This window comes from Macaca thibetana, chromosome 12 (assembly GCF_024542745.1).
Source record: "Macaca thibetana thibetana isolate TM-01 chromosome 12, ASM2454274v1, whole genome shotgun sequence".
In the NCBI taxonomy this organism is placed as follows: domain Eukaryota; kingdom Metazoa; phylum Chordata; class Mammalia; order Primates; family Cercopithecidae; genus Macaca; species Macaca thibetana.
The window spans coordinates 94,566,685-94,592,859 of record NC_065589.1 but is presented as its reverse complement, the minus strand read 5'-3'; the positions used below and the strand labels follow the sequence as shown (position 1 = coordinate 94,592,859).

Genomic DNA, 26,175 nt, shown 5'->3' with positions numbered 1-26,175 from the left:
TTCCATTAGAAGGAAAAATACTTCAGTAGGCAGATGGTCTGAGTCCTGAAATGTAACAGATGATGGTTTAGTTATTTTGCTAACTTGCCAGACTGAGATAGAGGGGTCCTCACTACCCTTCACCTGACCCTTTTGGCCAAGCCAAGTCTGTATTTTAGGTTCTGTTACTTACAAGAATTTTTACCTGCAGGGTTATTACACTGAATAGGTACTTATTATTATTATAAATGCATGAATGAATAATTTTATCTAAAGAAATAAACGACCTAAGATAGTTTTCAATGTGTTTTTGACAGAGATTCTTTTAATCAATATTTAAGATTTCCCAGTTGTCCATTAATTATAGCTGTCTTTTTCCTCCTGATCTAAGGTCCTGTCAAGGTTCATACATTGTATTTAGTTGTTATATCTGCTTAATCTCTTTTAATTAAAAAAAAAAAAATCCCAGCCTTTTGTGTCTGTCATGTTGTTGACATTTTTTAACTTGGCAAAAACATTTATTGGCCACCTATGAAATGGCAGGCATGGTGTCAGGTTCTAGGCATTTGTACATAATAATCAGTAAAATGTTATAAATACTATGATAAAGACCGTATAAAGTCCAGAAGGAGCACAAAAGAGGCAGATGTCTGTCCTCTCTCAAAGATTCAGGAAAGACATGTCAGTGGGGAAATGACATTTCAGCTAACTTGAAAGATAAGCAGACAAAAAAGGGAAAGCAGAGATCATCATATGAGCAAAATATAATGTATTACTTTTTATGTTTTTGCAAAGCACACAGTTTAGAGATCTGAGTCACCTGTGAGGATATTACCATGAAACATGAGTCAGGAGAAACACACAGGAGCAGGCCTTTGTATGCTGGGTCAATGTATCTGGACTTCCTCCTGTGTTTCAGAATTCAAAAGCTTTAAGGGACAGGCAGAAAACAAACACAAACATATGATGTGAAATGATAGACCTGTGGCAAACTGAATTGTATGAGTTCTGCCTAAAGACATTCAAATTTGGGCTGACCAAACCATGCCAATGGGCTGGATTCCACAGACAGGACCCAGTGAGGACTTTTGAGTAGGCACTCGTGACAATGTGGAGAGGAGCTAAGTTGGGGATGATGGGGACAGGAGACAGATCACAGGTTGGATATAGATACCCCAGTGTGAAGGAGGACAGACACCTCATGCCTATCAGGTCTCTGTGATGACTGTTAAAATCTCAAGCTCATTCTTGGCACTGGACATACATAGCATTCTGAAGGCAGAGGTGCTTCCATCCCCTTTTCTGCTGTGTCTTCCTCTGGATGAAACACATTCCTCACTACCGTCTCAATACATGATCTAAAAAAATTTTGTTTTTTTCACAAAAAGGATATGGTAGGCTGTTCCTTCCCGTTTCCCAGCTTTCTTTCACCCGCATGGGTCAAAGTGAGAGGCCCTCAAGTCTCCAAAGTGAGTGGCCTTGCTTTGCCCCTATGTCCTTCAAGTTTCTCACCCAGGAGTTTTCATTATCTTTGACTATGTTTTCCACATTTCTTCTCAAAGTATCATTTATTTCTGTATAAATAAGCAAGAAAATGGAGCAGAGTTTGATGAATCTCAGTGAACTCATCTGTCATTTTCATATGAGCTTCAGACCACATCATGCCTCCAGATTAACAACAGTACAATACACAGTCAACTCTGGCCACTCAGCAGAAGGCCATCCAAGCACTGCCCTGTCTCCCTCATCCCTAAGAGCAGGAACAAATGTCCTAGTACCTACCAACACCTGAAAGTCTTTCTTTCGTTCCTGTGAACAATGATCACCAAACATTTTGGTCACATACTGTATAAAAACAATAATAATAAATAAAATTTAAAATTGTCTATCCTCAATAAAAATATACTTTAAAGGTACTAGTGTTAATCTATATTATTTATATAATTTTTTTTTATTTTTATAGAAAACAGGTAAGTACTGATATTTCCTCCCCACATCAGCAGATTATTTGTGCATAACTATACCTGCTGTGTAATTCCCAGAGACTGTATAATTCCCAGAGTTCAGAGTTTTTTCTCCTCCCCTGTTTTCTCTGTATCAGTTCTTCTACTCACCAACATCTCAACACTGATTTGAGTCCCTCTCTCCCTTCAGAATCCTTTATTCCCTGGCTGTTTATTCTCAGCAACTCCGTCCATTCTGCCTAAAAACTCTTTTAAAATCTTTAACAAAGTAACAAACAGTCCTTAGGACAAGCCAGGGTTCTCAAGTGAAATTTCAAATCTCTATGAGGCTTCCCAATACCTTCATGCCAGAAGGTAAACACATTACTTGCCTATCCCCAGTGGGACATGAAATTCTAGCCTTTGGGCTCTAATCTCATTGACTTTTTTTTTTTTTTTTTTTTTTTTTTTTTTTTGAGACGGAGTCTTGCTCTGTCACCCAGGCTGGAGTGCAGTGGCCGGGATGCAAGCTCCGCCTCCCGGGTTTACGCCGTTCTCCTGCCTCAGCCTCCCGAGTAGCTGGGACTACAGGCGCCCGCCACCTCGCCCGGCTAGTTTTTTTGTATTTTTTAGTAGAGACGGGGTTTCACCGTGTTAGCCGGGATCGTCTCTCGATCTCCTGGCCTCGTGATCCGCCCGTCTCGGCCTCCCAAAGTGCTGGGATTACAGGCTTGAGCCACCGCGCCCGGCCTCATTGACTTTTTTTTATTAGCCTGGGCCAATTGTTTGCAAGATGTCACTTTAGTTTAGATAGTTCTGAAATTTTTTATTGTTAAATTTAGGTTAAATATTCTTCATGAAAATACTACACTGGTGATGGTGTGCCTTCTCAAGGTATCATATCATGTAAAAGGAAATTTTTAACACAGTAGACAAGCAGACTACTATGGCTTGATGGGAGGTCTAATTTGAATTTTCAATTCTCCATGTTTTAATTTTATAGTAATGAAGTAATTTCTTGGTGGTTTGGTACTTAAGATAGACTTGATATCGATAAATAGTGTTTTATCCAATTCATTGGCTATCATTTTGGAACAACAACAAAAAAAATTCCCTTTTAAGTTGATGAGTTTCTAATGATTGGAGGAGTTGCTAAAATCAAGTTTCTGCCTTTTGAAGCTAAAAGCCAGCTGGCAATAATATCTACCTCATAGGGTTGAAGTGAGGATTACTTCAGATGTTAACAGACATAAAATATAACTGAGAGTAATATGTTGCATGAAAGGGCTCTGTTAATATAATTAACCCCACTCAGATACTTATTTTAAACCACACATACATACACACACACACACACACACATATATATAGCATTTATTATTGAAAATGATACTTTAGGTACTTTGTGAATGTTAATCCTTATAACACCTCTATTAGTTGGATACTGTTATTATCCTCATTTATAGATAGGAAACTGTAGCCCAGAGAAGATAAGTAACTTTCCTAAGGTCATAAGCAAGGAAGTGGTAGTATTTCCTGCTATTTTTCTGTGAGACCCCTCTTGAAAGTAAGCAGCCTGTGTAGCTACAATCTGTATTTGAGGATAATTTTCATTCAGCTTCTCCTTCTAGTTAGTTGCTTTGCCCTGTCATCCTCCTCCCACCGCAGTACTCTTTTACCAGATAATGATGGGTGTTTGAATGGCAGTACCACAGTCCATACAGGTGTGTGACACTGTGTGTTTTGCATGTGTATGCATACATCAGGCGGCTTAAATAAGTTGTTTTTCTTACTTCTTTGTTGCTTTCTCCATTTTAATGTAAGTTTTTCTTTTCTTATTCTCCTTTTGAGATTTTTAAGCATTAGAATTAGGCAGACCCAGATTTAAGGTGAACATTTCTAAGACAGTGTTCTCATCTACAAAATGGTAGTACTAACACTTATATCATAAGATTGAGTGAGGATTAAATTAGGTGATATTGCCAATTATAAAGGCTATATATAGGTATTTTCTATATATTTTATACTACATTTAGATGAGTTGTTGGGGATTTTTTGGTATTTTTTGGTATTTTCCATTTTAACTTAAAAGGTTTGGAGTTTATTTAGTGGTGATGGTGATAAGACTAGCAAACTCCTTTTAATTGGGCTATAATAGAAAGAGTAGGTTTGAAGTTAAGCTATTTAATATTAAATCCCAGAGCCTCAATTACCTCATTTTAAAGTGGGAATGTTAATGACTATCTTGTATCATGATAGTGATCACCATTATATCTCCAGTGTTTCCCGCAGTACCTGGCACAGAGCAATAAATATTGTTGAATAAATATCAGATAAAAAGATGTTGAGAGGATTAAATGAGATATAAAGGATCTAGCATTGTGTCTGATAGATAGTAGATATACAAAATTATACTACTATTTTTATCAATAATTTTTAATTTATTAAATATATTTCTTCTGGTTATATTATTAAACATATGAAAATAAAGTATATAACATTTGCTTTAATTATTTCTGGTAGTTAATCACAGTATTTCTGAAGGATGAAGATACTAATACCTTGATTCTCTCTAGTTCTTTGGCAAACATCCATTGATGTTTGGAAGTGAAAAAATGCCAACAATACTATTATTGATTTTGAAAACCAGCCTTTAAATAAATGTGTGTACTCAGTGTTATTTCTGTTCCAGAGAGAAGAGGTACTCCCTTATAGGGACTTGTAAAGACATAGAGCATCTGGAAATTAACCGCCTCCATTACGCTGCTGAGTCACACACAACGCTTGTTATGTTTTCGTCACTTCTCACCAGAAGGTAGGCATCATGGTTTCTCTTCATAGATTCTTCATACAATTGTAGTTTTTGTCTGCAGACTTAGTTTGTATTAAATATGGAAAGTGCCTGACATCTATAGATTAAAATGCTGTATTTCTCCAAAATTAGGATGCTTAAACACGTTGCCTCTAAAAATTATTTCTATTGGAAAATTAATACATGTTTACTATTTTTTTTAAAAAAAGGTAATACAGAAAAATATAGTTATCCTACTACCTTGAGGTAACTATTCTTCATATTTTGTTATATCTTCCTAAATTTATTTTTATATATGTGTATTATGTATAATATGTGGATTTATATAGTTACAATAATTATGACTAGACACCATAGGGCTTAAATGGTGTTTCCCTATCCTGCTTCTTTTACTTAGCAGTTTATTTCAGCCTTTTTAAAAATTTTATTTATTTTTTTCTCCTCCACTTTTATTTTAGATTCAGTGGGTACATGTGCAGATTTGTTAACTGGGTATACCGCGTGATGCTGAAGTTTATGGTATAGATGATCTCTTCACGCAGGTACTGAGCATAGTGCCTAGCAGTCAGTTTTTCAACTCTTGCTCCCCCTTCCACCCTTTCCCTCTAGTAGTCCCTGTTGTCTATTGTTGCTGTCTTTATGGCCATGAGTACCTGATGTTTAACTCCCACTTATATGTGAGAACATGCGATAATTGGTTTTCTGTTCCTGTGTTAATTTGCTTAGGATAATGGCCTCCAGCTGCATCCAGGTTGCTGCAGAGACATGAGTTCATTCTTTTTTTATGGCTGCATGATATTCCATGGTGTATATGTACCACATTTTCTTTATCCAATCCACCATTGATGGGTACCTATGTAGATTCCATGACTTTACTATTAAGAATAGTGCTTAATATTGTGAATGCATGTGTCTTTTTGGTAGAACAATTTGTTTGCTTTTGGATGTGTACCAAGTAATGTGATTACTGGGTTGAATGGTAATTCTGTTTTAAGTTCTTTAAGAAATCTCCAAACTGCTTTCCACAGTGGCTGAACTAATTTAAATTCCCGCCAACAGTATATAAGCATTCCCTTTTCTCCACAGGCTCACCAACATCTGTTGTTTTTTGACTTTTTAATAATAGCCATTCTGACTGGTGTGAGAAGGTATCTAATTATGGTTTTGATTTGCATTTCTCTGATGATTAGTGATGATGAGCACTTTTTCTTATGTTTGTTGGCCTCTTGTATATCTTCTTTTGAAAAGTGTCTGTTCATGCCTTTTGCCCAATTTTTAATGGGGCTGTTAGTTTTTTGCTTGTTCAATTGTTTAAGTTCCTTATAGATTCTGGATATAAGACAATTGTTGGTTGCATAGTTTGCAAATATTTTAGCCCATTCTGTGAATTGTCTATTTACTCTGTTGATAACTTCTTTTGCCGTGCAGAAGCTATTTGATTTAATTAGGTCCCAATTGCCAATTTTTGTTTTGTTGCAGTTGCTTTTGAGAACTTAGTCATAAATTCTTTCCTAAGGCCTATGCTCAGAATGGTGTTTACTAGTTTTTTTTTTCCTACCATTCTTATAGTTTGAGGTCTTACATCTAAATCTTTAATCCATTTTTAGTTAATTTTTGTATATGGTGAAAGGTAGTGATCCAATTTCATTCTTCTGCATGTGGCTAGCAAGCTATTGAATAGGGAGTCCTTTCCCCATTGCTTAATTTTGTCAGCTTTGTCAAAGATTAGATGGCTGTAGGTGTGTGGCTTTATTTCTGGGTTATCTATTCTGTTCCATTGGTCTATGCATCTGTTTTTGCACCAGTACCATGCTCTTTTGGTTACAGAAGCATTATAGTATGGTTTGAAGTTGAGTAACGTGATGCTTTCAGCTTTGTTCTTTTTGCTTTGGATTTGCATTGGCTACTCAGGCTCTTTTTTGGTTCCATATGAATTTTAGAATAGTTTTTTTCCAATTCTGTGAAAAATGACATTGATAGTTTGATAGCAATAGCATTTAATCTGTAGATTGCTTTGAGCAGTATGGCCCTTTTAACAATATTGATTTTTCCAATCCATGAGCATGTAATGTTTTTTCATTTGTTTGTGTCATCTGTGATTCCTAGCAGTGCTTTATAGTTCTCCTTGTAGATATCTTTCACCTCCTTAGTTAGATGTATTCCCAGGTTTGTGAATGTGTGTGTGACTATTGTAAATGGGATTATGTTCTTCATTTGGCTCTCAGCTTGAACATTATTGGTGTACAGAAATGCTACTGATTTTTGTATACTGAAACTGTTCTAAAGTCATTTATAACTTCCAGGAGCCTTTTCGTGGAGTCTTTAGTGTTTTCAAGGTATAGAATATATCATCCTATTGCAGCAACTTTTACGCCAGTAAATATCATCTACCTTAAATTCCAGTTTAAGGTTATAACGTGAATCATGTAACCACCTTCCTCTTATTAAATATATAGAATATTTCCAGTTTTCTTTGTGTTAAACATGACTTAAGTGATATGTACTCATATCTGATGATTTTTTAAGATAATTTCTAAAAGTAAGTGTTATAGAACATAAGGAAAGACTTGTTCACTATCTTAGAAATGTATGTCCTAGTGTATAGTATTATCGTATACCAAGGTTGTAGAAATCAAACTTATTTAACCATGGAATGCATTCTTAAGATAACATATGCCTTCAAGATGTTGATAGTGAGGGAGGCAGTGTGGAGATGTTTTAGTCAGGGTTCTCTTAGAGAAACAGAACTAATAGGATATATATATTTTTATTGTCTATGATTCCTAGCAGTGTTTTGTGTATACACACACACACACACACACACACACACATATATATTTGTTTCTATCGTCTATGATTCCTAGCAGTGTTTTGTGTATATATACACAGATATATACGTATCTATGTATATCTATATATGTATATCTATGTATATAGATATGTATATATGGATATGTATATATAGATACATCTATGTATAGATATATGATACATATATGTATATATACATATCTATATACATATATATGTGTGTGTGTATATATACACACACATAAAGGGAAGTTTATTAAGTATTAACTTGCAGGATCACAAGGTTCCACAGTAGGCTGTCTGCAAGCTGAGAAACAAAGAGAGCCAGTCTGAGTCCCAAAACTGAAGAACTTGAAGTCCAATGTTCGAGGGCAGGAAGCATCCAGCACAGGAGAAAGATGTAGGCCTGGAGGCTAGGCCTGTCTCTCCTTTTCACATTTTTCTGCCTGCTTTTACATTTGCTGGAAGCTGATGAGATTGTGCCCATCCAGATTAAGGGTGGATGTGCCTTCTCCAGCCCACTGACTCAAATGTTAATCTCTTTTGGCAACACCACACAGACACACCCAGGATTAATACTTCGTATTCTTCAATCCAATCAAGTTGATACTCAGTATTAACCATCACAGGAGGCAAGGGGTATATGGGAGTCTCTGTACTTTCCACTCCATTTTGCTATGAAACTAAAACTGCTCTGAAAAATAAACTCTATTAAAAAAAAAAAAAAAAAAGAAGCAGCAGCAGCAGCAACGGAAAAACTTTAAAAAGGGAAATTTTTTAAATGACATTTGATAAATTTACATTTAAAATTAAGTTTACACTTACACAAACACAAATAACATCTGTCAACATCCCACTATACACTTTGGAAAATGCTAGATTATGATATATTCTTAACAATGGAATTGGTAGATCAAATAGTAAATAAATTGAAAGGTTATACCAATTTACATTTCTACCAACAGTGTTTGACAGAATGAGAATGTCACTTTCTCTATAGTTTTGTCAACATTTGACATTAACTTTGTTTTTTACAAAATCTGATACAAGAAAAGTATATGGCATTTTAATTTTCATATGTGTGATTACTACTGAGCATGAGTATCTTTTTATATTTTTATTTGAATTTTAAGTTCTTTTATGAATGTCCCATTCATGAGCCATGCCAAATTTTTCTTGTGGGTGGGGTCTTTGAATTTTTTCTAGATTGATAAGAATCATAATCATATTAAGAATATTAAATCTATAAATTACGTATATCACAATTATGTCTTCTTTTTTATTTTTAATGTTTTGTGTCTTTATTGTTATATAATGTTATCATTTTTATGAGCTATATCTGTCATCTTTATCAAAACCCATGGCTTCTGGGTTTTGATGTTTCTTTATACCTTGGCTTTATTTTTAAATAAAAACTATTATGGAAAGCCAGAAACAGAGGAGTTGACAGGATAATAAAATGAACCCCTATGAACCTCAAGTCTGGCTTCATTAATTGAGAATTCATGGCTAATCTTGTTTCATTTATACTTCCTGTATTATTCTGAAGCAAATCCCAGACATTATATGATTTTCTCTGTCACTATTTCAGTGTATATACTGACTTTAGATGAAATTTTGCCTAACCCATTTCTTTACATCTGCCATAGTTTGGCTGAAATCGCTGACTTCCATTACAATATACTTATTTTATATCAAACATCAGCATTAAGCCTGGGCAACATAGACCCTGTCTCTGAAAAGAAAAATTAACTGGGCATTGTGGTGTGTGCTATATAATTCTAGCTATTCAGAGGCTAAGATGGGCAGATGGCTTGAGCCGAGGAGTTTAGGCTGTAGTGAGCCATGACTGCACCATTGCATTCCAGTCTGGGCAACAGAGTGAGATCTTGTCTTTAAAAAAGAGAATCAGCATTGGATCAGTGTTATTTAATTTACTATTTTTAAATGGCCTCTATAATAATTCAATTATTTTAATATGGCATGCCTCACCAACCTCCCTCGTGCCATCCTCTCCTGCTCTCCCCGCTCTAGCCTTTTAATTCCCTGAGCAAGTAAGCCCCTAAAAACTTCTCTATATGCTATTATCTCTATCCAAAATGTTCTTGGCCCAAACTTCCCCGCCTCCTATGCTGACTTATCCAAAAGGCACAGTAAGCACAGTGCCTAGGGTTCATAAAATTTTAAGGGGTCCACAAAAATGTTTAAATTTATTTTAAAATCAGAAAACAAAGGACTTCTAGGTAAAAGAAAACATTTCAATATACAGTATTAACTAACATATTCATCTTTTTTCACGCAAGTTGCAAAATATAATTTTTAGTTTTATTTTTTATGTTAGAAGGGGCCCATGATGGCAGAAGTACCTATGGCGCATCCCTCAGGTTTCGATGAAAATGCCCCTTGTTCAGGGAAGCTTTGTCTTATTCTTCCAGATTATGTGAAATCCCCTGATACATGCAAGCTCATCACTTTGTACTATGAATATAAAATAAGTAATTGTATAATTCTGTATTTAAGGAAATCAGGAACTGAGCCTACCTCGTTTAACACTGTATCCCCAGCACAAAGCACAATGCCTTGTAGGGAGTGATATTAGACCCTGGAGGACTGGTCATCTTTCACTGTGTCTCTCTCATGCCCTTTTATCCAGTGGTTGTTCCTCCCCAAACCTTTTTGCACACAACTTCAGCTTGTACCTGTTCCTCTCCTTCCCTCCTGATTAAATCTAGATTGCACAAACAGTGGCTGCAAATCGGCAAGGACAATTCCTCCCTCTTCCAAGAGCTATCCCTGGTTAACTCTTCCTCAAACTAGTTGGACTTTGGCTGACCCTCCTATACATTTCAACTCACTTTAAATTAGAATACACCCTTGAAGCCTTCTCATGTCCAGTATTTTCGAATAAAGGTTTATATGCCCTGGCTAGTTTTGTTACACAGTGGCCATTCAATGAAGCCATATGGAATAAATTGCTGCTGCATAAATGAGAGGCTTGGTGTCTTGGAATAATGAAGACATTTTTTGAGAGTAGCCTTGCAAATCTAAACATACTAAGTAATAGCTAACATGACAGTGATAAATAGTTCTAATAAGAATTTCAATTTAAGTAAATTCAATTGTTTTTATTTGTGTTAACAGAAGGGGTTGCTGGTATAGACATTCCAACACTGTGAGCAATATCCACATAGCTCTGTTGTGGGTTTTTTGTTCTTGCATTCGAACTTGGGTTTTACATTTTGGGGAGACTTTAGAAGTCACCAGAAAGTTGTCCAGTTTTCCTATGTTGCTCACAGTTCAGAACTGGTTTGCTTTCAGTGTCCATAACAGCCCCTGGAATAATGTTTGACAAATAGTAGGGCTTCAATAATTATTTGCTGAATTAACAGAATGAATATCATTTCAAACTAGTCAGGCTCAACTAGAAACAGGAGGAAGGAGGGGTAGCTTAAAAAAAACATCTGAGCCCTATATTATTGTTTTGATTTATTTTGTTATTATATTTAATTTATTCTAAAAATGAAATAGAAACCATGAGATTTTATGTTTTATCAAGGAAAATAGAAGAATAGATTTTATCAAGAAAAATAGAAGAATGTTTTATCAAAGAAAATAGAAGAATAGGGTTAAAAAAAGGTGTCAGTGGTTAAAAAGCACTGCTCTAAATTCTAGGTTTCTATAAGTAGGGTACGTATTAGTCCAATTTTCTGATCCTAGATTTACCGATGCTATTTAATCTCATTGAGTTTCTTATTGACTCAGTTTCTCATTTGTAAAATGTGGATAATGGATAATGATGGAGTTATGAATTAATATACGAGTCAGAATAGTGTTGGTATACAGTAAGCCCTATTTAAAGCCTATTCTTCATATTATCAGATCATTACTACTGCACTACTATTTTTATTACTATCATCATCATCGTTACTCTATAAATTGAGTGAGTTAAGTAAATGTTTTGATTTGTTAAATTCCCCCCCTTTACTATTTATTATGTAAATATGTTTTTAAAAAGTGGGTGTCATTCACACAACTTAAGTCACAACATTTTAATGACAGGGAAGAAAACAGCATTAATATAATGAGAGCAGGAAACTGAGGTTCTGGTAAATAAAAATACATAATTACCCATGAATTCAAGACTTCAGGGCTTTCAAAATAGCCACACTAAGCAGTTCATAATTTTGCATGATTAGATCTGGCTAAAAGAATATTTTTGGCAATACACAATAAGTCAGGATTCTCTGAAATTCAAATTTGCCATGAAAATCTAATAAAAATGAGAGGGAAAATTTATTCTCTTAAATCTTATCTTACTTCCCTTGAATAGGCACTTAACATAGTAGAACACAATTTTCAATAGTGATTTTGGGGTTACAATTTTCACATGTAATTTTTTCTGCAGGTAAATAAAAATATAAACCCAGAACAGTAAAAATAACATAAGGTAACAGTAAAAGCCTACCAAGGCTTTTGTTTAAGTAAACATTTATCTTAACACTAGAGCTTCAGAATCCTGAGAAGACCCTTGGGAAAAAGTGACAGACACAGGTTTGATTCTTCCTGGTATTTTAAACAATGCCCCCACAACCTAAGGACCATTTTTTGAGGATAAATGACTGGCTCTGAGCACCAATGTCCTCAGGCCTTGCTTGGGGCCTATAATATCACCTAATCATTATTCACTCTCCCCCAGAAAAGCCTCAAGCTAAAATTGTGATTGCTATTTAGAACTAAACTTGCAAATTCATTTTTGAACATCCGTTCTTCTGCCCTCATGACTTCATTTTTTAATTCATGTGCACCATTACATAGCAGCTGCACTAAGCATTAAAACCTACAGCAACAGTCAATGTGTTCTGAGTGCTGGCCTTCTTTACTCATTTATAAAAAGATATTCCGATAACAAAAATGCCTAAGGATTACATTGCATAATTCATGCAACTGGATATATAGTCATTAAAGGGGATAGGAAATGCAGTGATAGTGGGCAATAGTTCAGTTAACTCAGAATTTTGCAATACAGTTTTTATAAGCCAGCTTTTACTTGAAAAATCAAAATAATTTTTATAAGTGCAAAAATAAGTTTAGAATGCAATGGTCTCAGAAAACCAGGGGTAAGCTAGAGTCAAATCAGGCTGCAAATTTCCTTAATGAGACCTTTCGGTTTTTCTTACATGGGATGTAAAATATATTATTTCTTAGCCTCTATCCTGCTAAAACTTCCCATTTTTGCTTTGTTTCTAGGATTGAGCATTGCAGTCCTTTCCCTGTTCTTCCAGTAACTCTGTCTGCTTCAGTTGATAGTGAGATACAATTTCTTACTGATTATCACATTTAAGTCTCCTTTATCTCTTTTTATATGCAATGCTATTCTTTTTCCCGTTGAGGCTAACTTTGTTTTTCTTTCTTTCCTCATTGAATAAGAACCACAACTGACAATATTGTGAACTCTTTCTGGCATTAGTTATTATGCAATATTTTCCAATTTCCTATGATGAGCTATTACAGTCACTATCAAATCTTAACATTAGACCTTAAGGTATTCCTTTCTTTTAATTTTTCATACCTTAAAAACTAATCAGATATTCATCACATATAATAACACATGAAATTTTGTATTCTATTTAATCCAAGGACTTTTTTTCATTTCAAATATACAGTTTAATATTTTTTACAATTTGGAGTTGTGCACCCATCCTCACAGTTAATTTCAGACCATTTTCATCACTTCAAAAAGAAACCCTATAAACATTAGCATTCACTTTTTCCACAAATCCTCCAGTCCCAGGCAACCACTAATCTACTGCCTCTGTGGATTTGCCTGCTCTAGACATTTCAGATAAATGTTATCATAAAATATGTGGCCTTCTGTGACTGACTTGTTTTACTTAATGTAATATTTTTAAGGTTCATCCATACCGTACAGGAATCAGCATATCATCTCTTTCTATTGCTAAATAATATTCCATTGTATGTACATACCACATTTTATTTATCCATTCATCAGCTGGTGGACATTTGGGTTGTTTCCACTTTTTGGCTACTATAAGTAATGCTGCTGCACACACTTGTTTACAAATATTAGTGTATTTATGTATTTTTATTTCTCTGTGGGTAGAACTGATGCGTCATCAATCTGGTAAGTTCTTAAGGAATAAGGGTGTAAAAATAGACAAAAGATAAATACTCCTGATGTCTGAAACCCTTTCAAGTAAAAGCACCTCGACCCTAATCCCACACTTGTTGCCAATATGTGTCTTCCTTCTCAATGTAGAGTGCCTCCCAAGGTTCTGCTATGTAAGAACTGGGGCGTTTATCACTACTTCCCTCTACCCTTCATGTCCTTCATGTCAGATAACAGATGATCCCGGCACTGAAGTCTAAAAGTATAATCTCTGACTCTTGGTTCTGCAACCTATGTGTTTAGCGTAGAGATCCTATCTGCCGTTTGTACCCTGTCTGGCTTCCTTTTGAGGTTGTCATTAGATACTGGCAGGTTTGGTATCCACAGAAATGACAGGAGCTTGGGTAACTTTTGGAGTCAAACCCTAATGAGTGGGGCCTTAAAAAGATTTGTGTGTCTTTGCTTGACTGGTTCTCAGTTTTCTTGCTCTTACAAAGCAGAGGAAGGCTCTGGAGAACGTAGCTTTGATATCAAAGTGGCTTGATAAAGCTGTCTCCCTCTCTATGTGTCTTTCCTCCTTTGCTTGAAGGTCTGAATTACCACCACCCCACCTCCTTGCTACCAATGGAGAACATTTCATATTTTTATAATATGTATCAGCTTTTTTTCCAAATTAAACTTTTTATTTTGAAATAATTATATATTCACATGCAGTTGCAGGAAATAATACAGACATATGGTGTACCCTTTACCCAGTGTCCCCCAGTGGTAATATCTGTCAAATTATAGCACAATGTAACAACCAAGTTACTGACATGGATGCAGTCAAGATAAAGAACATTTCCATCACCACAAGGGTCCCTCATGTTGCTCTTTTATAGCACACCCATTTCCCTTCCCTCACCACCTGTTTAATCCTTACAACTCCCTAATCTATTCTCCATTCCTATAATGTCATTTGAAAAAATATTTTATAAGTAGAATCACATGGTATGTAAACTTTGGGGATTGACTATTTTCACTCAGCATAATTTTCTGGAGACTCATGCAGCTTCCTGAGTGTATCAGTAGTTTGTTCCTTTTTATTGCTTAGTAGTGCAGGCTGAGTATCCATATTACGGAATGCTTGGAACCAAAAGTGTTTCAGATTTCAGATTTTTGAAAGTTTTGGAATATTTGCATTATCAAACCCCACAGAAGACCCTAATAAGGTATTGCTTTCTTTTGAAATGATAACATAAAAACTAATCAGATATTGATCACATATAATAACATGTAAAATTTTATATTCTATCTACCCAAGGATTTTTTGAAAAATCAAAACTGTCATGTTTCTGCAGAAAGCATATATAAAATTTTACTCAAAAGACTTGGGAAATTCCATCATAGTATTCTCAATTTAGTACAATACCTCCTGAGGATACAGAAATAAAATTTATATAATGATGGAGAGAAGAGCTATACTTTCCAACAAAATATTACTTTAGTAAAGAAGGAAACTGAGGGTTTTTCTGTATGTTAAAGGTTGGGATTCTGACCTTTATGCTAAGAGTGATGGAAAACCTCTGAAGGGTGTATATGTGAGCAGATGTATGTGTTTAAATCAGATTAAAACATGTGCGTGGTTAAAATAAATGGTCCTTTGGCCCAGATTTTTCCACGTAAGCCTCACTTCTCTTTCCACTTTTCCTTTGGTACGTACCTCTATTTTTTCAGGTAAAAGTAATTTGCTTCCACCTGAAAATTTTTGTTAGTCATTTTTAAGACATCATATATTAATAACACTCACACAAACACGTAAAGGAGGCATTTTACACTCACTCACTCAACCCTACCTCCACTTTTCTTGTCTCTATCATTCAGCATTTAGTTTGTTGGTGGTGTTTTGAGACATGGTCTCTATCACCCAGGTTGGAGTATAGTAGCATAATTGTGACTCATTGCAACTTCCGCCTCCCAGGCTCAAGTGATCCTCCCACCTCAGCCTCCCAAGTACCTGAGACTACAGGTGTGTGCCAGCAGGTGCAGCTAATTTTTGTATTTTTTTGTAGAGCCAGGGTTTCACTGTGTTGCCCAGACTGGTCTCAAACTCCTAACCTCAAGTGATCTGCCCGCCTCTGCCTCCCAGAGTTCTGGGATTACAGGTGTGAGCCACCATGCCCATCCTCCATTTAGTTTTATCTCTACTTTTAGTTTCTCTGTTGTAACTATAATACCTTTCTTTTTCTGTTCCCTTCACTACAGATACTTTTCTTTGTGATTGCCCTCATCAGATGAGGATATTAGTGCACCCACCTTCTCCTTCAACTCTTCTTCTTCCTGATTTCATTATCAGGTCTTTCATTTTTGTATTTCTAAAATTAATGCCAGTTACATATTTAAAATTTTTTTTTATTTTACTTTAAGTTCTGGAATACATATGCAGAACATGCAGCTATGCTATATAGGTATACATGTGCCATGGTGGTTTGCTGCACCTATCAACCCGTCATCTAAGTTTTAAGCCCTGCATGCATTAGGTATTTGTCCTAATGCTCTCCCTCCCCTTGCCCTCCAGTCCCCACCAACAGGCCCCAGTGTGTGATGTTCCCCTCCCTGTGTCCATGTGTTCTCATTGTTCAACTCACACTTATGAGTGAGAACATGTGGTGTTTGGTCTTCTGTTCTTGTGTTAGTTTGCCGAGAATGATGGCTTCCAGCTTTATCCATGTCCCTGCAAAGGATGTGAACTCATTCTTTTTTATGGCTGCATAGTATTCCATAGTGTATATGTGCCACATTTTCTTTATCCAGTCTATCACTGATGGACATTTGGCTTGGTTCCAAGTCTTTGCTATTGTGAATAGTGCTGCAATAAACATACATGTGCATGTGTCTTTATAGTAGAATGATTTATAATCCTTTGGGTATGTACCCAGTAATGGGATTGCTGGGTCAAATGGCATTTCCAATTCTAGATCCTTGAGGAATCACCACACTGTCTTCCACAGTGGTTGAAATAATTTACACTCCAACCAACATGTAAAAGCATTTCTATTTCTCCACAGCCTCACCAGCATCTGTTGTTTCCTGACTTTTTAATAATTGCCATTGTAACTGGTGTGAGATGGTATCTCATTGTGGTTTTGATTTGCATTTCTCTATGAGCTTTTTTTCATATGTTTGTTGGCCACATAAATGTCTTCTTTTGAGAAGTGTCTGTTCATATCCTTTGCTCACTTTTTGATGGGCTTTTTAATAATTGCCATTTTAGCTGGTGTGAGATGGTATATCATTGTGGTTTTGATTTGCATTTCTCTAATGACCAATGATGATGTGCATTTTTTCATATGTTTGTTGGGCACATAAATGTCTTCTTTTAAGAAGTGTCTGTTCATATCCTTTGCCCACTTTTTGATGGGGTTGTTTTTTTCTTGTAAATTTGTTTAAGTTCCTTATAGATGCTGGATATTAGACCTTTGTCAGATGGGTAGATTGCAAAAATTTTCTCCCATTCTTTAGGTTGCCTGTTCGCTCTGATGATAGTTTCTTTTGCTATGCAGAAGCTCTTTAATTTAATTAGATCCCATTTGTCAATTTTGGCTTTTTTTTGGCCATTGCTTTTGGTGTTTTAGTCATGAAGTCTTTGGCCCTGAATGGCAATACCATCCTGAATGGTATTGCCCAGGTTTTCTTCTAGGGTTTTTATAGTTTTAGGTTTTACATTTAAGTCTTTAATTCATCTTGAGTTCATTTTTGTATGAGGTGTAAGGAAGGGGTCCAGTTTCTGTTTTCTGCATATGGCTAGCCAGTTTTCCCAACAGCATTTATTAAATAGGGAATCCTCTCCTCATTGCTTGTTTTTTCCAGTTTTGTCAAAGATCAGATGATTGTAGATGTGTGATATTATTTCTGAGGTCTCTGTTCTGTTCCATTTGTCTATATATCTATTTTGGTACCAGTACCATGCTGTTTTGGTTACTGTAGCCTTGTAATACAGTTTGAAGTCCAGTAGTGTGATGCCTCCAGCTTTGTTGTTTTTGCTAAGGATTGTCTTAGCTATACAGGCTCTTTTTAGGTTTCATATGAAATTTAAAGTAGTTTTTTCTAATTCTGTGAAGAAAGTCAGTGTTAGCTTGGTGGGAACAGCATTTGAATAGCATTGAATCTGTAGAGTACTTTGCAATAGCACTGAATCTATAAAGTACTTTGGACAGTATGGCCATTTTCACTATACTGATTCTTCCTATCTAGGAGCATGGAATGTTTTTCCATTTGTTTGTGTCCTCTCTCACTTCCTTGAGCAGTGGTTTGTAGTTCTACTTGAAGAGGTCCTTAACATCCCTTGTAAGTTGTATTCCTAAGTATTTTTTTCTCTTTGTAACAATTGTGAATGAGAGTTCACTCATGATTTGGCTCTTTGCTTGTCTATTATTATTATTTTACAACCATAATTAACCATGTACATTATTGTGTGAAAACGGCTTTTGCATTTGGTGTTCCCTCTACCTGCAACATAAATTCACTGAGATGACCATTTAATCCCTCTTTTTCTTAAATTCTTGACGATAATGGTAGCTGATCAATAGGGCCTCCCTTGCCATACTTATTTTAAATAGCAACTTCCCATGCCTGAAATTTTTGCTCTGGTTTCCTTATTTTTTTTTTCATAGCTCTCATTGTTAACACAAATTATATATTTTATTTTTCTTAATTTTTCAAACTACTATCACTCTCCCCCACTGGACTGTAAGCTTCAAGAAGGCAGATAATCTATTCTAACTAATTTAATTCATTTTTTAATTCATTACTTTCCCCATCATTACTGTATTCCTAGTAACTAAAACAATGCTATATAACCAGCTGACACTAAATATTAGCTTAATTAGTGATTAATTACAGTGCCAAGTAGTCTTCTTTGGTTATATATGTGTGTGTGTGTGTGTGTGTGTGTGTGTATATATATTTTTTTTTTTTTTTTTTTTTTTGAGACAGAGTCTTGCTCTGTCGCCCTGGCTGGAGTCCAGTGGCACCATCTTGGCTCACTGCAAGCTCCGCCTCCCAGGTTCACGCCATTCTCCTGCCTCAGCCTTCCGAGTAGCTGGGACTACAGGCGCCCGCCACCACGCCCGGCTAATTTTTTGTATTTTTGGTAGAGACAGGGTTTTACCATGTAAGCCAGGATGGTCTCGATCTCCTGACCTCGTGATCCACCCACCTTGGCCTCCCAAAGTGCTGGGATTACAGGCGTGAGCCAGTGCACCCGGCCCTTTGGTTATATTTTCTTAAGTCATTTTTCCGTTTTCTTAGAATTTCTAATTCCCTTTTGTTTTTCTTGTATTATTTTTCTTTATCATATTCCCAGTTCTTTCCAACTCTCCATTATATAAAACATTCTGGTGTATCTCTTTCCTTTTCTTCCCCCTTTTCCTTGGGAACTGCTCTTCCAGAGTCTTGACATCCTCTGGCTGCGCAACTGTCATCCTGAGACTCCCCTTTCTTGATCTTCTGGGTGGTGCTATTTCAACCCCCATTTTTTCTCTTTTCATTTCGTTTTTTTTTTTTTAATTCTGCTATGATGAAGCATATCCCTTAGCAACTCCTAAGAGCAAGTGTATGGATAATCGATTTTTAAAATTTTTATGTTTGAATTTTTTCTTATTTTATTCTCACAAATTATCCATGTTCTAACATTAGAAGATGCAAGCCTAGGGGCAGAGCCTGACAGGTGGCAGGGGAAAGGAGAGAAGTAGTGAGTGTATGCATCCACATTAGAAAAGGAGAAAACAGATTTAAAAGGTACTATTTTTGGCCACCTGCTCTACATTTTGTACCACTGACATTTTGTACCACTTTTACTAACTGTTTTTTATAATATTGTTAACAATTCATCATGTTAAAAGTTGTAGAACAGGCACATCTTTAAAGACTGTGGTGAGAAGAAGCAATTACTATCCATTTTAATTGTTTGCCATGTTAATTCTAGTTTATCTTGGACTCTAGGTTACAAATCTTCCCTCTGAACTTGGAAGGTAATACTCTACTCTCTTCAAACATTCATTTTTGTCCTTTGTAGGTCATCTGCTTTTTTCTTCTGACTTTTAGGATTTACTCTTTTTTTTTTTTCTTGGTACTTTGCAATTCCTGATATGTCTAGGTGTAGGCCTTTTAAAATTCATGTTGTACTTGAATTTTAAGTGGGTACTCTCTTCTGAGGAGTTGTGTCCTTCATATCTAGAAAATTATCTTGCATTATTTTCTTATAATTCTCCCCCCACCCACCTTTTTTTTCTTGTTCTTTCCTTCTATAACTTTTATTATTCTATGATGGTCCACATGGGCTGATCACGGTTTTATTTCCTGAGTCTTTCATATTCTCTGTGGTCTCTGTGTGTCATTGTTCATTATACAAATATTCAGTAAATCTCCCCATTTTCAGCCCTGTTTCTCCCTGCTGTCTTCTCACCAGGCATCTCAGAGCCCCTGAACCTCCCTGTGGATCTACAGATCGATGGGTCCTGTATACTGTAGGCTGAGGTTTCCTGTCCCCACTTCAGCAGTTCCTATCGGTTTTCCTGCTCACATTAATATATTGAAATCTCACATCTGTTAATGGCCTATCCTCTACCTACTGTGGTGTTACTTATTTTTTATTTCTGTATTGTCATTTTATTGGGTCTTAAAAGAAGTAAAAACATGCGTGGTCTACCTGCTATCTTTAACTAGAAGTCATTGAACGTTTGCAGGCAAAAAAAAAAAAAAAATGACCAGAGGAAATGCCATTTTACAAAGATCACTCCTGATAAAGTTTGAGTTATAGCAGCATAAACTAGCAGATGAGGTTACCCTGCATGTAATTATGTGAGGCTTATAACACAGCCCAAGATATAGGTAATAGGGCTACTTATTAAAATAATATAGGAGGGATAGAATTAGTATATTTTTACATATAAAGAAATAGGTGCATTAATATTTAAAGGAATGCAACCACCTAGGAACAAGTTAAATACAATACTTTTTCCTATTATAAAGCAAAATAGTCTGGGTGCAGTGGCTCACGCCTGTAATCCCAGCACTTTGGTGAGGCTGAGACAAGTGGATCACTTGAGCTGCGGAGTTCCAGACCAGCCTGGGCAACAGGTGAAATCCCCATTAAAAATACAAAAAAATAGCTGGGTGTGGTGGTACATGTCTGTGGTCTCAGCTACTCGGGAGGCTGAGGGGAGCAGATTGCTTGAGGTGGGGATTGGGAATGGGTGGATGAAGGTTGCAGTGAGCGGTATGCCACTGCAGTGAGCGGGTGACAAGAGTGAGACCCTGTCTTAAAAAAATAAAAAGGTAAAATACAATTTATTCCCCAGGGCAAAATTCAAGTGACTCTTTTCAGAAACAATATAATCTCTACCTACTCTACCAGTGCTTTCTATCACTTGATTTCAATGTTATTTTTGCATAGTTAGCTTTATACCAGCCTTGGACTTCTAGAAATTTATTTTCTGTTGACTGGGTGTGGTGACTCATGCCTGTAATCACAGCACTTTGGGAGGCCGAGGCATGTGGGTCACCTGAGGTCAGGAGTTCAAGACCAGCCTGGTCAACATGGTGAAACCCCATCTCTAATAAAAACACAAAAATTAGCCAGGCTTAGTGGCACCCCCCCATGCCTGTATTCCCAGCTATTTGGGAGACTGAGGCATGAGAATCGCTTGAACCTGGGAGGAGGAGGTTGCAGTGAGGCGATATCACACCACTGCACTCCAGCCTTGATGACAGAGTAAGGATTTGTCTCAAAAAAAAATTGTAGTCTTTTATTTTCAGTTAACAGCAATAAGGATCAAAATGCTATTTCATAGGGTGGTAATGATGAATAAAATGAGATAAAACATATGTTCATTTTTGTTCTTTGTTTGTACCATATACCCATTTTTAAACCACCACTAGAATATCTCCATAACTATAGTAAATTCTCTAATATCAAAATCCTCCTACTATATGAAAATTTTGGTTCTTTAAAAGGGCGCTATTGCCAAATAATGGAGTGTGATATGTAAAAAGCATTTTTCTTGCCTTCTTAAGTCTTAAGAAAGGCTTTGCAGTCATAAGCAGCTCCTTTGTGTACTCAATTGAAAGATCCTTGTAAGCTTTACTATCATTAAAAAAAATACATTGTTTATAGCCAGTTCTATAGATCTTTTTGATAATAGGAATAAACTCTTTATCAAAGCACGATCTCTATGAATCCTAGTCATTTAAATGTGGTTTTTCAGTGTTACTCATCTTAATTGTTGTGGTGACATATGTGACTGCTCTTTATGTATTGCTTTTCAAATAGATTAAGAAAAATTCACTTAAAAAGTTGTTTTCATTTCTATCTCCCTTTAAAAGAAGTATACATATATAAAAGTTATATGTGGTAGCAATTTTATTATAGATTATTAGGGACTCTCATTTTGCTGAGTGACATGTTTACTTCCTGTCCTTCACATAAAAGCTTGGAAAAATGGGGGAGAAATTTTAAATCTATAACTGAATAAATTCAATAGATTTCAAGGAAAATAATAAAATTATAGTAAAGATCATTTCAGGTTTCAAATATCTGTAAATCTATATTATTATGGCTGAAAGAAATTGCAAATGCAGTGTGCATTTTTCATAATCAAAATGTATATAAACCCTTCATGTCTCTTTCATATAAATAAAAAGGATTATAATTTCAAATATCATTATTATCATATCTGTTTGCCTTTATTGTAAGTGGAAGCTATAGTTTCTGATTACCTCTAACTACTGCCGGATTTTTCCCTAAAGTGCATATGTTTTTTGGATTAACAACGCATTTATTTTTAGTATATGTTCTTTTTACCTGCTCCTGACCATTCAGTGTGCACATACGCACACACATCTCAGAGAATAGGAAAAACAAAAGACATTTTATTAAGTAAATAATACTCTACAAAGGTTTTATTTGGCTTACATAATAGATGAAAAGTTCCTTTTTAGGGTACTGTCTTCTATTTTATGTAGGAATTATTTTTAAAACCATGGTATCCTAGGGTTTTTTTTTTTTTTTTTTTTTTTTTTTTGCATGTTATGATTTTCTGGTGGCTATACAGAAATCTTCCGGCTTTTTTTCCTCTGTTCACAGTATTCAAAGTAGTCCATGTGACCCAGATATTGAAAATCTAGGTAGAGTGTGCTGCATTGCTGATATTTACTGTGAAACGTTAGAAACATTCTGGTACCACATGCTGGAATTACGGGGTGCACACTGTTTAATATTGCTGGTATTTTTGTGATAGTCTATATGATCATTTTTTAAGCTGTCATTAAAATTGTTGAAAAATATTCAAAAACAAATAAAAAGTAATGTTTTTATATTTCAGTTAAAATGCACATATAATCAATGTTCATTTTAAAATTTTAGCTCAGACTAGGTAAGTTTTATTATGAATTTTCCCACCATTATTTACCTTGTATTTGGAATTATAATCGGCTAACTACAGAAATCCTCCCTCCCCTCCTCTCCTCTCCTCTCCCTCCATGTTTTTACTGGGAAGAAAAATAAGAAAAAAAGTGTTGGGTTGGGGCCCGGCGTGGTGGCTCACGCCTATAATGCCAACACTTTGGGAGGCCAAGGCGGCCAGATCAAAAGATCAGGGGTTCGAGACCAGCCAGCCTGGCCAACATTGTGAAACCCAATCTCTACTAAAAATACAAAAATTAGCAGGATGAGGTGGCACGTGCCTGTAATCCTAGCTACTGGGGAGGCTGAGGGAGGAGAATCTCTTGAACCCAGGAGGCTAAAGTTGCAGTGAGCCGGGATCGCACAACTGCACTCCAGCCTGGGTGACAGAGCGAAACTCTGTCTCAAAAACACAAACAAAACAAAAAAAAAAAGTGTTGGATTTACAGGTTTCTTTTCAGTACATGTTCTTCTGAACATCAGTTGGGACACTGACTCCCCTGTTTCATTAGTATTTCCAAACAGAAATCTGTTGCAGAGCCATTTTTAAAAGGTAGGGTATATGTTGAATGGCAGGCTTAATAATTTGTCCAATATAACTAATGTAACCTTTTGCAACATTGCCGAGGATCGAGGCTATGAAACAAGAAGGGCTCACATCATCTATATAGTCAGAGAAACAGGAACTTAACAACAGTTATTTTTAAAGACACGTTGCCAATCCCATAGTTTGAACAACAATCACTAGACGTTAATAAGAGCATCAAAATTGTAGTGGCTGCCAAGATGGCTGAATAGGAACAGCTCCAGTCTGCAGCTCCCAGCGAGATCAATGCAGAAGGCAGGCGACTTCTGCATTTCCAGCTGAGGTACCCAGCTCATCTCATTGGAACTGGTTAGACAGTGGGTGCAGCCCACCCCACCTGGGAAGCACGAGGGGTTGGGGACCTCCGTCCCATAGCCAAGGGAAGACAGGAAAGACTGTGCCATGCGCAACAGTGGACTCCGGCCCAGATACTATGCTATTCCCATGGTCTTTGCAACCACAAATCAAGAGATTCCCTCAGGTGCCTACACCACCAGGGCCCTGGGTTTCAAACACAAAACTGGGTGGCCATTTGGGCAGACACCGAGCTAGCTGCCGGAATTTTTCATACCCCAGTGGAATTTTTCATACCCTTGCTGGAATGCCAGCAAGACAGAACCATTCACTCCCCTCCAGAGGGGGCCGAAGCCAGGGAGCCAAGTGGTCTAGCTCAGCGGATCCCAGCCCCACGGAGCGCAGCAAGCTAAGATCCTCTGACTTGAAATTCTCACTTCCAGCACAGCAGCCTGAAGTGAACCTGAGACGATAGAGCTTCTTGTGGGGAGGGGCGTCCACCATTACTGAGGCTTGAGTAGGTGGTTTTCCCCTCAACAGTGTAAACAAAGCTACCGGGAAGTTCGAACTGGGCAGAGATCACCACAGCTTGGCAAAGCTGCTATAGCCAGACTGCCTCTCTAGATTCCTCCTCTCTGGGCAGGGTATCTCTAAAAGAAAGGCAGCAGCCCCAGTCAGGGGCTTATAGATAAAACAACCATTTCCCTGAGACAGAGCAACAGGGGGAAGGGGCAGCTGTGTGCACAGCTTCAGCCAGCTTAAATGTTCCTGCCTACTGGCTCTGAAGAGAGCAGCAGATCTCCCAGCACAGCGCTCGAGCTCTGCTAAGGGACAGACTACCTCTTCAAGTGGGTCCCCAACTCCCGTGCCTCCTGACTGGGAGACACTTCCCAGGAGGGGTCGACAGACACCTCATACAGGAGAACTCCAGCTGGCATCTAGTGGGTGCTACTCTAGGACAAAGATTCCAGAGGAAGGAATAGGCAGCAATCTTTGCTGTTCTGCAGCCTCGGCTGGTGATACCCAGGGAAACAGGGTCTGGAGTGGACCTCCAGCAAACTCCAGCAGACCTACAGCAAAGGATCCTGACTGTTACAAGGAAAGCTAACAAACAGAAAGGAATAGCATCAGCATCAACAAAAAGGAAATCCACTCAGAGACCCCATCTGAAGGTCACCAAAACAAAGACCAACGGTAGATAAATCCATGAAGATGAGGAAAAACCAGTGCAAAAAGGCTGAAAATTCCAAAAACCAAAATGCCTCTTCTCCTCCAAATGATCACATCTCCTCGCCAGCAAGGGAACAAAACTGGACAGAGAATGAGTTTGACGAATGGACAAAAGTAGGCTTCAGAAGATGGGTAATAACGAACTCCTCTAAGCTAAAGGAGCATGTTCTAATCCAATGAAAGGAAGCTAAGAATTTTTTTTTTTTTTTTTTTTTTTTTTGAGACAGAGTCTCACTCTGTCGCCCAGGCTGGAGTAAAGGGGAAAGGTATTGTCAAAATAAGGAGGAGATCTATCTTGAGTGACTGTATCTTCCTGGGACACCTTTTTTTTCTTGAGACAGGATCACACTCTGTCGCCCAGACTGGAGTGCCGTGGCGCAATATCAGCTCACCACAACCTCTACCTCCCAGGCTCAAGCGACTCTCCTGCCTCAGCCTCCCAAGTAGCTGAGATTACAGGCGGGTGCCACCACGCCCAGATAATTTTTTATTTTTAGTAGAGACAGGGCTTCGCCACATTGACCAGGCTGGTCTCAAACTCCAGACCTCACAGACCTCAAATGATCCACCCGCCTTGGCCTCCCAAAGTGCTGGGATTGCAGGCGTGAGCCACCATGCCTGGCCTTCCTGGGACACTTTTACAGGTAGGAGAGTGGTTTACTTGTCTAGGAAAGTTCTGCTGAAAGGGAACAGCATTGTAGAAGCCTTTTCTGGTTCTCCCCTTAGAGCCCAAGTTTTCTGGATCTACTACTGAGAGTGTTTCCTAGATGAATTCCACTGTCCATGAGGCCACACACAGAAATGGATCAGGGCAGAGTCAGAATCGGTAAAATTCAAGAACTTCTAACCTTCAGCTTGAGTGAAGCTGGAACCAGCTCTAGAAATAAATAAATAGCTCAGGACTCGAAAAGTATAAACAACCTAAAATCAGTCCAATCAAGGAATGCAGAG

The 26,175-nt window shown here is 37.1% G+C and overlaps 1 protein-coding gene across 13 annotated transcripts in view; it reads left to right on the top strand.

The window, feature by feature from the left end:
* Positions 1–26,175, top strand: part of MBD5 (methyl-CpG binding domain protein 5) — a 503,218-nt gene that overhangs the window by 331,513 nt on the left and 145,530 nt on the right. For all 13 annotated transcript variants that reach the window (XM_050752186.1, XM_050752177.1, XM_050752187.1 and 10 more), the window contains one exon: positions 4,615–4,737. The gene's annotated coding sequence lies outside the window, so the exon portion shown is untranslated. The remainder of the gene's footprint in view (positions 1–4,614; positions 4,738–26,175) is intronic.